General features: G+C 34.3%; 1 protein-coding gene across 1 annotated transcript in view; it reads left to right on the top strand.

Annotated features, from left to right (window-relative positions):
- IQCM (IQ motif containing M) overlaps positions 1-14,541 on the top strand; it is a gene marked incomplete at its 5' end in the record, with an annotated part of 244,196 nt that overhangs the window by 188,786 nt on the left and 40,869 nt on the right. The window lies entirely within an intron of this gene.

Here is a 14,541-nt window from a genome sequence, read left to right as displayed (position 1 = left end):
TTACTGTAAATAAAATAAAAAAACACAAAAATAAAGGGAGAAACAAATTTATCTGAATGGCAAACAAGACCACAAACGACACACCCTGTTACTAGTCCTTAGGGAAATGTAAATTAAACTGCCGTGGGATACCATCACACACCCACCGTAATGGCTGAAATTAAAAAGACAGCAGCAGGCTGAGTGTTGGCAGCAACTGGAATACTAATATTTGCCTTGCAAATGCAAAATGGTAAAAAAAAAAACCAAACCAAAACAAACCACTTTGCGAAAGAGTGTGACGCTTTCTTAAGAAGGTAAGCATACACCTATGATATGACCCAGCCATGGTAATCCTAGAAGTTTGCCTAACAGAATAGAAAGTCTGTCCACAGGAAGACTTGTACCTGAGTATACACGGGTACATTGTGGTAAATGACCCAGACTAGAAACAACTCAAAAGCCAACCTACAGAAGAAAGGATAAACAAATTGTGGTATATCCACAAAGAACACTCCTCAGGAATATAAAAAAAATGTTTGTCAAAAACCATTGACAGTATTGATAAATATACAACATGGCTGAATCTCAAAACAATCATGCTGAGTGAAAGAGGCCAGATTTTTAAAAAAGAGTGCAAGTGTATGATTCCATTTATATAAAAGTCTAGAAAATGTAAATAAACTAAACCGTATGGCAGATGCATACCTGTGGTTATCCGGGATGGGGGCGTGGTGGGAAGTGGAAGTGAACTCTGGTGGATTACAAAATGTGGGGCCAACAAAGATACTTAATATTTTGATTGTGGTGATGGTTTCACAGATATGCATATATGTAAAAATGTTAGACTATCCATTTTAAATATGTGCAGTTTTTCATTTATACTTTAATATAATAGAGCTGTAAAAATAAAGTTGAAACCATCAAAATCCAAGATACTAAAATCTGTATTTTGGTAATATTTTTTACAAGATGATTTCTCTTTAAGTTTTAAAACTAGTATTTTAGAATTTATCTATAGTCATATATTTAATGCAATCTTATTGGGCTGGTGAATGTGAAAGTCTGTTTAAGTGCTCAGTTCTGATAGGTAGCCTAGAGGAAGAAGAGGAGGGAAAGAAAGCAAGAAAATTATGAAAAAATTTTTTACTCTTTTAGGTTCTGTAAAATGATTCAAGACTCCGGTTCTGATATTATTTTCTCTTTGCAGTTTTCCACCTAAAAATTACCAGAACAGGACACATATAATTTTTTAAAAATTGTGTTCATTTTTTAGAGCCCATTTGTGAATATTTGGCTCAAATAAAATAAATAGAAAGAATATATATATATATAATGGCATTATGTTGTAAGTGGAGGACTCCAACTTCTGAGGTTTTAGGCTTGTCTTTTCCCTTTTTTAGCAAGTGACCAGGGCTTTGCATCTTTCTGAATTACAGTCATTGAACTGATTGACAAGAGAGTTTGTGGCATTTGTATTGGAAAATAACAGTCTATTATAGAAAGTGCTTTTTGGAACTTAGTAACTCCTCAACTATAAACATTTTAGGGAAGGTAGCTCTGGGAATTTATTATGTGTTCCAACATCAATGTTCCAGAGTGTAGGCACTCCTGTTTATTGATTTCCCTCTGTAGATTTAGAGATGTATCATCAGCAAGAACTGAGGACTAGTTAATACAGTTACTGAATGCTCTATAAATGGCATGGGTTGCTAATAGTTTATGTAGTTTTAGGACCAGACATACTCTAAAAATGCTCAGTTTATCCATACTCTTATATTTCATACTTGCTAACCCAGTGGGTAACTCATACTTGCTTAAGTCATAATTTCAAATAGCTTAATATGCACAAAGTTTTTCTTCTGAATCATAGTTTTATAATATTAAAATCAACTCTATAGAAAAGTCTTCAAATATTTTTCCCCTGGAGCATAGGTCTTGTCAAACCTATTTTTGGAAAGGCTATTTTGGAAACCCAGTCTTTTAACACGTCTTTGGTTATCTTTCCTTACGTGTTGCCCTTCCTTGAGCTCCCTGGGTTTCTGGCCTGCCCCAAATACACTGATGCTGTTTCTCTTTCATCAAGTTTTTGGGAATTTGGTGGGCTTTTAACCTGTAACCTGTAGATTAGATTAAGGAACTCTTGGAATTCTAATAGGAATACCCTGAAAGGGGTAGGCCAGCTGTGATCTTTTAATGAAATCATCTAGGGAATGCAAATGAATGATTAAATTACTTTCTCAAACTAATGGTCCATTCTTAACCGAAACCATATTATTTTATTAATGTAAGGTTACTAATTTGTTCAGATCTTGAGTAGTGAGCAGAGACTTCTAATTTTCAAGTACTTCTTTTTCATATATCATTTCCAGACCTTAATATAGTAAATTTTACTTACCTCTATAACATAGGGTTATCTAAGTTATGTAATTAATACTGGAACCTGGTTCTCTGGTCTAATCACTGTTTTGTTACCCATTATAAAAGTACAAGGTGTCTTTTATGCCATTCACTTTATTCCACTGCCTTCAGGCAGGACCTGATGGACATGAGCCAAGTGATAATCCCTTCTTTAAAGACTGGCAACTGCACAATTGTCCTTGAGAGCTGAGTCTGATATTCGATGACCTCCTCTCTTAGAACTTTCTCCTTTGCGATGTAAGACTTCCTTCTCTTGAACATCCTTCATTGCACTTGTAACTTTCTCACTATCCATGAAATGAAGGCCATGCATAGCTTAATAAGAGTCTTTTTTCTCTCTAAAATTGGCCATTTAATGTATTATTCCTCAGAAGCCCTCTTTGTAATCCTTAATGTCTTTGGACTGTCTCTGAGTATTTTGCAAATTTTCTCATTTCTTTTAAGTGATGAAACTTACAATAAGATATGATAATCAAATATGTCTGATTTATTATGGGTATAATTCTAGCTGCTACATGTTCTACTTATATTTTTCACTTTAAAAACCTTTAAAAAATACATCTCAGCAGTTACTTAGATTTCTATTCATCATCATTTTTATCTTCTTTTGGGGGGCATATTTTATTGTAACTTGGATATATGTGTAATTTATTTTGCCTTCTTACATTTTTTTATTCTGACTTGATTTAATTTTTCTCAGAATATAGGTATTACTTTTGTCAAAATTAAGTTGTTTTAGACCTATTCTTTGAGGATTACTCTAATTTGAAAGAAGCTCCATATATTTATTTTTATTTTATATTTATTTATGGTCTATTGTAATTTGGATAAGTTGAAAAGTACTGTGCCTTGCTCTGCCTGTAAAGTGTCTGCTTGCTTGAGGAGAATAATGTGGTCACCAAATCCAACTGCACTTGAAAAGTCCTTTGTGTTTTATACCTATTGATCTCCTCCTTTTCTTCCATCAACTATAAACTGGCAGAAGCCTGCACTTTTACTTTTATGTTCTTTAATTTCTCTTTCATTTTCTTTGTTAAGGGTAAATGATGTGAATGTGTTTTTATAAGCCTAATTGCTGGTGGGAAAATGCTACTTTATTTTTAGATGGTTTGGTTGTTTAAAACTTTCAATATTCAGTATACTCACAGGAACCGCTCAACAGAAAGATACGACTGAATAATGTAGAACGTCTGGTTCAAGTTTTTCAACTATAGTCAAGTTCTTAAAAATTTTAATGAATTAGGCCTTTCTCATTGAATGGAGTGAATGTTTTCTATGTGAAGTCCCATGTTTTTTCTTGGACTTTCATGATGAAATCAGAGAGAGTCTCCCACTCCACCAACTCCGGTTTCACTAAGCAGGTTGGAAGCTTAAGGAAGAGGATGCAGCATGAGATCTATAAGTTATAGAAATGTGAGTTGCACATTTATAATAATCTACTACTGGATATTTTACCTTTGAAATTCATAAATTGAAAACTGTAAGGATGTTTTATTATTTGACTTCTGCATTTATTTATTCAATAAGCATTGAGTGTGTACTACAAGCTTGTCAGAAAGGTTGAGAAATAACCGAAGCTTAATCCCTTCAGAGCCTTAGAAGCCTTAGAAGTGTTCATATTCTATCAGATCCAAAGCACTGGGAGAGTTTGGGTGCAATCAGTTCCAGTGAGCACTCCTATTGGTCTATGCATCATATGAGAATGCTACCATATGAGAATCTTCTTAAAAAAATCCAAGAAGAACATCTCTAAATGACAAGGGGTAACAGCAATATCTGAAATTAAAAACTCAAAGCTGATTTTAGGCAGAGTCACACTGGTTAACACTCTCTCTGAGCAAAGTAAACTGTTGATGTTAAATGAGGTTGTTGGGAAGAGTCGTAGCCAGCCTATAATATAGCTGCAATGATCTGCGCATCTTGGTATTTATGCCCTGGTTGAAGTCATACACATTGCATCAGGGTTGGTCTTTGTTACCAGCAGAGTACAGTAGCAGTAATGGTGTTACTTCTGAGGGTAGGCATAAAGGAGTTCGTGACTCCTGCCTTGCTTTCTCTTGGATAAGCTACTCAGAAAACCAGCTGCTGGGTCATGGAGGTATCTGAGCAGCCTTGCTGACAGGTCTGTGTGCTGATGAACGCAGGGCATCTGCCCATAGTCAGTGAGGAACTCAGGTCCATGTGAGCAATGAAACATGGAAATGGAGCCTCCAGCACTGTCAATCCTTCCAGTGCCTGTAACTCCTGTGACGGCTTGACTGCAGCTTCACAAGACACTGGCCTGAGCTGCCAGAAAATATAGTCCAGATTCCTAACTCTCAGAAACATCATGAGGTGTTTGTTTGTTTGGGCTTCTGGTTTGGTTATACAGCATGCAAGTCAGGGGTTCATGGCTTTTAGCAGTGAAAGGGAAATGACCCCGCATTCAGAGTGTAGCTCCTCAGCAAGACTGAGTTGCTGATTGACCTGCTTTCAAAAATGTGTTACTAGAGTGAGACTTTGTTCATTCCTTAACTTTCAAAAGTAGGATCTCTCACTGATTGGTTGGCTTTCAGAACTGTGTTCACTGAGGTGATGTGTCACTGGTTGATAAAACAGCTTTAATACTTATTCTAGGGATATTTTTTGTCATCATGGCTATAGACTTATAATGAAGTGGTTAGAGGATTAAAAACAATTTCTAGTATTAACTTGTTACCATAGGTGCAGAACTGCTAGAGTTTTCTCAAGAATGTGGATGAAATGTTATTCTCAATAAATAGTCACAGAAAAAAAGATTGCTTGCTAATTGATATAATAAAAGCAATTAAGTATAAGTGTGATTTTGGGAAAAGAGAATGATTACATCTGGCACTATCAGAGATAGTTTTGTAGAGAGAATGATCTAAGAATATGTTCTTACAGAGTGGGCAAGAGTTACTAAGCAGAGAATAGAAGATAGTATTGTAGGCAAAGAGAAGAGCGTGACAGTTTCCAGATGTGGGAACTGATTTTCTTTTAAGGCATTTTAAAAAAATTCTGCTGCACAATCTAGAATGGTTTTTATTAATAAATAATTGACAGATAACATTATATTATTTTGGGGTATATAACACAATGATTTGATATTTGCATATATTGCCAGATGATCACCACAGCATGTCTAGTTAATGTTCATTGCGATATGTAGTTAAAAATTTTTTTTCTTGTGACATGAATTGTTAAGATCTACTCTCCTAGCAACTTTCAAATATACCATATTTACCATGCTATACATTATATTCCCATGTGTAATTTTATAACTGGAAGTTCATATATTTTGACCACTTTTACCCCTTTCAGCTATCCCTTGTTCCCAGCCTCTGGCAACTGTGAATTTGTTCTCTATACCTACGAGGTTAGCTTTTTGTTTTGTATGGCTTGTGGGTTGTTTTTTTTTTAAGTGTCCACATATGAATGAGCTCTTACGGTATTTGTCTTTCTCTATCTGCCTTACTTCATCCAGCATAAGGCCCTCAAGGTCTACCCATGTCACAGTGGCAAGATTTTTTGTTTACAGCTAATATTCTAATGCATGAGCCATAGCATCTTTTCCATTATTGATGAATACTTATGTTTCTTCTATGTTTGTTGTACATAACACTGCAATGAGTATGGGGGTGCATATGTTTTTGAATTAGTATTTTCATTTTCTTTGGATAAATACCCAGCAGTGGAATTGCTAGACGGTACGGTAGTTCTGTTTTTCAGTTCTCAAGGAACCTCTGTACTGTTTTCCATCATAATTGCACCAATTTACATTTCCACCTGGTGTGCAGAAGGATTCAGTTTTTACTGCCCTCTGCAACACTTGTTCTTTCTTTCTTTTTTCCTGCTAATAGCCACTTTGACAGCTATGAGGTGATGTCTTATTGTGGTTTTGATTTGAATTCCCTGATGATTAGTGATTTTTTGCACTTCATCTATCTGTTGGCAATCTGTATGTCTTCTTTGGAAAAATGGCTATTTATACCATCTGCCCACTTTTTAATTGGATTGTTTAATATTTTATTGAGTTGTTTCATTCTTTTTTTCAGGTTCTGCCTATAATCATTTTATTTATTTATTTATTATATTTATTCTTATCAGATACATGGTTTCCAACTATTTTCTCCTATTCAGTAGGTTTTCTTTTCATTTCATGGGTGGTTTCCTTTGCTGTTCAGAAACTATTCATTTGATGTAGTCCCACTTGTTTACTTTTGCTTTTGTTGCCATTGTTTTGGGGGTCAAATCCAAAAAATCATTACTGAAATCTGTGGCAAAGAGCTCACTGCCTATTTTCATCTAGAAGTTTTACTGCTTCAGGTCTTGCATTCAAGTTTTTGGTACATTTTGAGTTAATATTTGTGTACTGTGTAAGGGAATGGGCCAGTTTCATTCTTTTGCATGTGTCTTCCCAGTGTCCCCAACATTGTTCATTGAAGACTGTTCAGTGGGGGCTGTCTTTCCCCACTGCATATTCTTAGCTCCTTTGCTAGAAAGTAATTGACCATATATTCATGGATTTGTCTCTGGTTTCTCTGTGCTGCTTCATTGATTTATGTGTCTGTTTTTATGCCAAATACCATACTGTTTTGATTACTATAGCTTTATAATATAGTTTGAAATCAGGATGTGTGGTGCCTTCAGCTTTGCTCTTCCTCAAGATTGCTTTGGCTCTTTGGGGTCTTTTGTGGGGGACTCCTTATAAGACAATGGTTTTATAAAGCATGATAAATTGGTGATAGAGTATACAATGGCAGAAATAATAAAATAATATTTTGGAAATTTACTCCCTTACTCATCTCAAATTTTGTTAATACAATTTATGACAATATTATAAATACATACACATTTATATACAATATATATACATAAAATAATTTAAAATGTATTATCCTAATCATTCATTTTTATGTATAAATATATATAATTTTAATTTTATAAAATTTGTTTATATATAGTTTTATATATTATATAGCAGTTCTTGGTATCTACTATTATTTTTATGATGGTAAATGGCATAGTTAATATAAAGTTAATATATTCTTATAAAACTAAACACTATACATTTTAAGCAATTTTCTCATTTCATGTTTGTAATCTACATGATACATGCTGTTATTAAACTCATTTTTACAAAGGAATTATTATATCTGAAAAAAATGGAATAACATGCCTGAGGTCACCCAGCTATTGAGGTGGTGCTACCAGGATTTCTGTTCAGTTATTCTGAACCTAGAGCAAGTACTTCTCATTGTGTTCCATGCTGCCAGAAATATGGTAATTTATTTTGAATGATCAAGAAGATATTAAATCAGGATAAATTTATTTTTTCAGAATTCAGTGAAGTATGTATAATAATTTATATTAAATAAATAACACATATATTTACATATGATCGTAATTATACTATTGAAATTCCTACAACTCTTGAAGCAATATAAATTCCCTGCAATAGGAAAATGGTTGATTAATTATGATTCATGAATAATAAGGAATTCTATGTGACCATAAAATTATATTTTTGAGTATTATAGAGAAATATGGAGAATATATTTTCAATGAAAAAAGGTTATGGAATAGCATGATGTGTACACTGTATTCACACAGTTGCATAAAATGAACATAAGTATATACAAATTTAAACCTCTACATTGTGTGAATCTGTTGAATTTCTTTAACTTTTAGCATGGATGATTTTTCTAGTTTTCTACACATGCTACACATTTTATTGTACATTTTTTGTTTAATCATAATAAAAAGATAAGGGACTTGATCATTTAAAATGACATACGTATGCCATATTCTTTAATTTCAAAATCAAAAAGTTTTGTTTAACTTTACATTTTTCTTCATAAAAGTTTACTTTTATATTATTTCCTTTAATTTTGCTGTATTACAGTATATCAATGTATAGCTTTTCAAAAAAAGAAATGAATGAAGCTATTTTATAATTTTACTTTTCAAAACTACCTAAAGTGGGTTTACATTTAAAATTACATTGAAGACATATGAGAATATAATATTTATTTTTAATACTTTTTTCTTTGGTAGTTATATAAGCTTTTGAGAATACATTCTATTTCATAATCCTCATTCCCATACTAAAATTTTTAGCACACAGTAGGCATTGTGCATTAACTATTTGTTACATGAATGAATATAGGAAGCATTACCACAGCAGTTAAGCCATTTTTTCATATTAAAAAGAAATACTTATTTTATCTTTAATATACTAAAGTTACTTTCATGTATTCTCTCTGCATTCCTTCAAAGATCACTGTAATATGTTATGGCCATACTGTAGTATGGTACATTTCTTTGATACTTCAAGTTTTCAATTTAATAAATAAAGTATAATTTAGCCATAAGTGGAGGCAAAAATCCAATATGAGATAAGAGCATTTTCCAGTCACTCTACAAATCTTTACTATTGGGTGCCTGTGTTCAGGGATGGACAAGGAGGGTTCGAAAGTAAATAAAACAGCCTCCCTCTCTCGTGTTTATGATTTGGGCTGGGGAAATGATACATGTACCTAATTAACTGCCACAGAACACAAAGTGATGGGCAATGTGAAACTCATGCACAATGAGTTCTCAGTTGCCCTGCTGAGCAGCCTTGGGAGGGAAGGTGCCGGGAACGCTTTGGGAGAGAGGGGCGTCTGAGCCCTGGTTGGAACAGACTCCGCGTGTCTTCATGGGACTCTGAGGCTGCCTCTTAATTATTTCATGCCCCAGGAAAGGAGTCCCCTCAGCTAAAACATTCACAGTGTGCGTAACTAGCCTTTCTAATGAAATATGTAAACATAGTGACTTGTTTACTAAGTAGTAAACATGACTTCATTATATAGTAATCATCTGTAATATCCTACACATTGATATTTATGTAAAAACTCAATGTAAAAATGGATTATAGAAAATCTGTATAATTCTAAGAAAAGAAAATACAAGTGAGAGTTACTTTCTTTAATATAATCAGTTATTTTGGCATATTTTCCTCTATTTTTATAAAGCTGCTTGTGACTAGAATATCATGGTTATAGGTCATTTTGCTCAACTCCCTTTTTATTTTTATGGGGCGCCTGTTAGGATGCATTAGAAAGTGATCATTTGAAATGAAGATCAGAGGGCACAAAGGCTACACTTAGCTTGCTCAGGATCACAGCCTTAATAATAACTGTGGTGATGATTCAAGTTCAGAGTCTCATTAAGCTCATTCTTCCCACCCCCACCCACACACACATACAAACCATTTTTTTATATAAAACATAATTTTTCTGGACAAAGTAAGCACTATTACACCTATTTTTGTACTAGTCCTTATTTTTCTTTTTGTTTTCCTAAAGTTTTAAAAATCGCTTCTAGTTTTGTCCTTTAAATATTTCCTGAAGCAAAACCTGAAAGACATGCTACTTCCTCCTCTGTAGCTCTACCCCAGTGGGGTGGAGGCAGAGGCCTGGGGCTGGGAGTGGCAGCCTGGTCCCCAGAATCCCTCGCTGCCTGTGGACATGGTGGGTCCCGACCTCTTTGGCAAGCTCTGACTGCACATTTTGGCCCCTCCCTCAAATTTTGCCTTTCAGGACTATTTTAAGTCCAATTCCTTTCCTTTCCCAACTGTACATATTAAATTGTAGGAAATCATACTTCATCATAAAGCTTCACATAAAACAAAACCTCACCCTTATTAGACGTACGTTTTGTAAAGCTGGAAATCATTTAATGTCCCTAAGGGAGAATGGTGACTTTTCCCTTCAAGATTGAAGTATAATATTTTCACAATACTTCAGAATTTTATAATTGTCCTCTGTATTGTTTGACTGTCATTAAATTAGAACATTTGATAATTGTAGGGAGCTGATAAGACTTTCTATGAAAGGTATGTTATTATGTTAATCTCAGTTCAAATATAGTCTGCCCAAATTCTGTTTTGATTATGTAATATTAGAATAGATTAACCTGTTAAATAAGCTCACCCAGGAGGGCATAGAACATTTTAAACTCCGTTAAAATTAACGTTAGTTTACACAAGTATGTAAATCACGTACTACTAAATCTAGAGTTGTTTTTCTCCTTAAAGCTTTTAAAATTTGGAACATAGATAATTTCATAATGAATGTATTAAATTTGAAACATAATTTCATATAAGTCTGGGTATTTTAGACTTAAACTCAGCTCATGGATAAGATTCTTTAGCTTTTAACTGTTTGTGTATTATAAAAAAATAGCGGATGATGGCGAAAACATTGCACAGCCTCCCAGGCTTCACTTGGTGTGCCAACACCAGGATGCTGGAGGTGTTCAATAAAAACACGGAGAGCTGCTAGTACGAAACAGGTATGGCGCTATGTAAAGTACCGGCCTTTGTGGCATGCAGTGAGTAACAGAGGCGCTCCAACAATCTTAACTGTACTTCCTTGATTCACACGTGGGAAAGTCTCAGTGAGCAGGACTATCACGTACTTGTGTTTACACGTGCACATCACGCTTGTGTACTGTCCACTGTAGGGGGTATGGGCAGGGTTTTTTTTTCAGAGCAAATTTGACAGATTTCTGTACAAAAATCAATTACTACATATCACCTTATTGAAAGGAAAACTTCAAAACTTCATGTATTTATCTATTTATTCACTCAGTGAATATTATGTAGTAGATACTATGTACCAGGAGCCTGTAGCAATGTAAAGACATACAGGCAAAAGAAGCACAGAGCAGGCTGAACATGGAGTTGATTTCTTTTACTTTTTAAGATTTTATTTTTATTTATATTTAGAGAGAGAAGAAGGGAGGGAGAGAAACATTAATGTGTGGTTGCCTCTTGTGTGCCCCCAGCTGGGGACTTGGCCTACAACCTAGGTATGTGCCCTGACTGGGAATTGAACTGGTGACCCCTTTGCTTCACAGGCCTGTGCTCAATCCACTGAGCTACACCAGCCAGGGCCATTGAGTAGATTTCTATCCAGCCAATATGTAGGTGTACTAAAAAATATGCAAAACATATATGTTTTGGGAATATAAATTATTTGTGCTTTTCATGACTGTACATATTAACTTCCATCTGGCAGTTGTCTACTAGGTACCTGTTAGAGGTTTTAAAGTATAATTTAAAGGCAGAAGGGAGAAAAGTATGGAAGAGTTAGGGGTTGGGAGAAGAATGTTATAGTAGATGCTGGTGCCTAATTATTGATATTTGCAAAATCATCACTAAATATTGTCATAGGAATGGGCAGAAGTCAAGAGAACTATTTTTATCTTAAAAATATTGCTTTTATAATGTACAGCCTATGTATGTTAGTGGTAAAACAGTTATTTTATACACAAGAATACACCCAAGTGTGTGCTTCAATATATACTCACTGTTTAAGACTGACCTGATATTTGTCATTTGTGTTCCTGGCTTTAAGCTTGAGGTTAACTGTAATTCTTTAAACTCAAAGCAAATTAACATCTGTTTAGTGAACTAGAGCTGCAATCCAGATACTGTATTTTTCAGAAACAAAGATAAAAATAATTATGCTTCACATATATTGAATGCTTCCTACATGCAAAGAATAGTGCTAAATGGTTTACCTAAATTTAGTTAAGTAAATTTATTTAATTCTCACAGAAACCCAATGAGCCACTTAACATAATAACACTGAATCATAGAGAACTAATATATATAAAAATGCATGGCTAGAAAGTGGTGGAGTTATGACATGAAACCAGGTCAGCCCATGGTTTTAAAATACTTAAAGTAATGTAAGATATTAAACATATAACCTGTAAAAAAAAAAAGTAGATCGGGATAAAAGATTCAAACAGAAGTTCAAAATCAGGTCAACACTTATACACAATTATTTGTATAGTAATGCTTGTATATTGCCTATAGAGACAGTCTTTTATTGGCAGTTTTAGGTGGTGGAAATGAATAAAATATGTTTTGGGGAATACCATTAGTTCTTATGGGCCAACACCAACATTACATTTATTGATTTTTTTCCAAGAAGAATACAGCACTTGCTCATCACCAAAAACTATTTAAAATTAGAAAAGATAAAGAAGAAAATGTATTCCTCTTTCAATAAATATTTGAGTCCTTACGATCACCTATAACATATGCTACTCAGATATAACTACCATTATTTTTTTGGTAGCATTTTTTCTGTTTGCTTTTGAATATAATTGTAACAGTAGGGTATCTAAAATTGTACATATGCAAATGATTTTAAAATCAGTTTTTCTGTTTATTAAAATAATCATGTCATGGTGGACAACTTAGAAAATGCAAATAAGTAAATAAAAAATACTTGGAATATCTATCTCCTAGAAATTATCTGTTAAGTTTTATGTATATTTTATTAATTATGTAATGAATTATAAGATATTTTACTAACTACATATGCTAATAAAGCAAAACACATCTGTATATATTGATATTTAGCAAAATACTCCAAGAACAGTTACATGTCTGATTGGAAGATGGTAATTTAAAAAACAATGGAAAGATACCATTAGCTACAGGCCAGTTTAATAATCTTTCCTGATTGAATGAATGTGATTTGGGTCAGTCAACATGAATCTAACAGATGCAGAAGAGTATCAGTCACAATTCTCTATAAAAATAACCAATTTGTTTCTCTGTGCTCTTCTCCTTATGTTCAAGGAAAAAAGTATAGCAAAACTCCCAGCACAGTATCCAACTGTCTGAATAGTTTAGCCATTTAACAAAATTCTGGAAAATAACAGAACCCCTCATTGCTTTTGGTAGACTCAAGTGTATGTCGGTAATAACCCTCACCCATCCCACAAACCCAAATTACTAGTGATACACTTCCACAATCCTCAAATTTCTATTCCTGCAAATTTCAGTGTGCTTCAATTAAAAAAAAAAAAGGTAAAAAGGACATAGGCAATGCCTTTTTAGCATTTGGTGTCTGCACATACACCCAGGAGCTTGGAACAGTCTCATGAAAAGGGCAAATCACCAGGGAGGAGGCAGTAATGTGCATCCCTCTCCTGCAGAGCAGAGAATGGATGACTCACTTGCACAACTTGAGACTGTGTCTTTTATGTTCCAGTCTGCAACATGTCTATCAGGAGTGTTCACTGTGATGTGCAATGAATTATGCTTCCAATTTAGTTACATTACAAGATTGTTGGATTAAATTTCAGTAGACTTAAGGTGACAGAGTGAGTCAGCACCCAGAAATATCTTCAGGTAGGACCAGTTCCAGTGGAACCAAAGTGCCCCAGAGCAGCCAGGCTGTAGAGTATTCCATCCCCCTGGAATGTAAGCTGCACTGCCGTTCTATGTAACATGAGGAGATAAAAACGCATGTGCAGGGAGAGAAGCACCGAGGCCTATGGATTTCCAGGGAATCTACCCTCCCGAGTTTAAGGAGAGTCCTAAAAGATCTCAGCAGTCATCAACCTGGCAAGAAATTCTATCTAAACCTTGTGTTAAACTCACAGGAAATGTAATTCCAACTCCTAGTTAAGGAGTAGTTACATTTATACAGTCCTAAAATGATTTTGGCCCTCTGAAGGCAACCAAGAGGCTGATGTGGCCCCTGGTGACAATGAGTTTGACACCCCTGAAGAATGTATCACAAAAAATACATTTGCTAATACAGGGAAAGCAGCCAACGCTAAGGACAAAAACCAGGTTGCATAAATGTTCTGACAACATGTTACTCAACAGGACCTTTGAGCCGGGGATTTAAATTGAATAAGGAAAAAGCTGTTATACACAACTCTTCCATTCTTGAGTTTTGATTACTCTTTCCATCTGTTAAGTCTATCTAAAGTAATTCAAAAATTATTGGCATTCTCACATGCTTGTAAAATGTTTCTGTTCCCTTCATAATACTAGAAAGCATATGAGATTCTTAGGTTGAAATCTTTTCCCTTAAAAGCCTACAGCAATTCCTAAGTTATCATATAATAGTGTGGTGCAAAAGTAGGTTTAGAGCTGTGTGGAAAATAATACAAGAATTAATAAATAATAATCCAAGAATAAACATTATGTTTCATGTAGTCACAATTGTAAACCTACTTTTGCCCCACCCTGCATTTAGACAACTTTTTTACTTCAAACATTTTCAACAGATGCAAAAATAGAAGAGCCTATTGAACCTCCTTTCCCAGCTTGATAATTAT

Source organism: Artibeus jamaicensis, unplaced genomic scaffold, assembly GCF_021234435.1.
Source record: "Artibeus jamaicensis isolate MK-2021 breed Jamaican fruit bat unplaced genomic scaffold, CSHL_Jam_final scaffold_537, whole genome shotgun sequence".
Classification (NCBI taxonomy): domain Eukaryota; kingdom Metazoa; phylum Chordata; class Mammalia; order Chiroptera; family Phyllostomidae; genus Artibeus; species Artibeus jamaicensis.
Note: the sequence above shows the minus strand (reverse complement) of the source record. Positions and strands in the feature narration are given on the sequence as shown.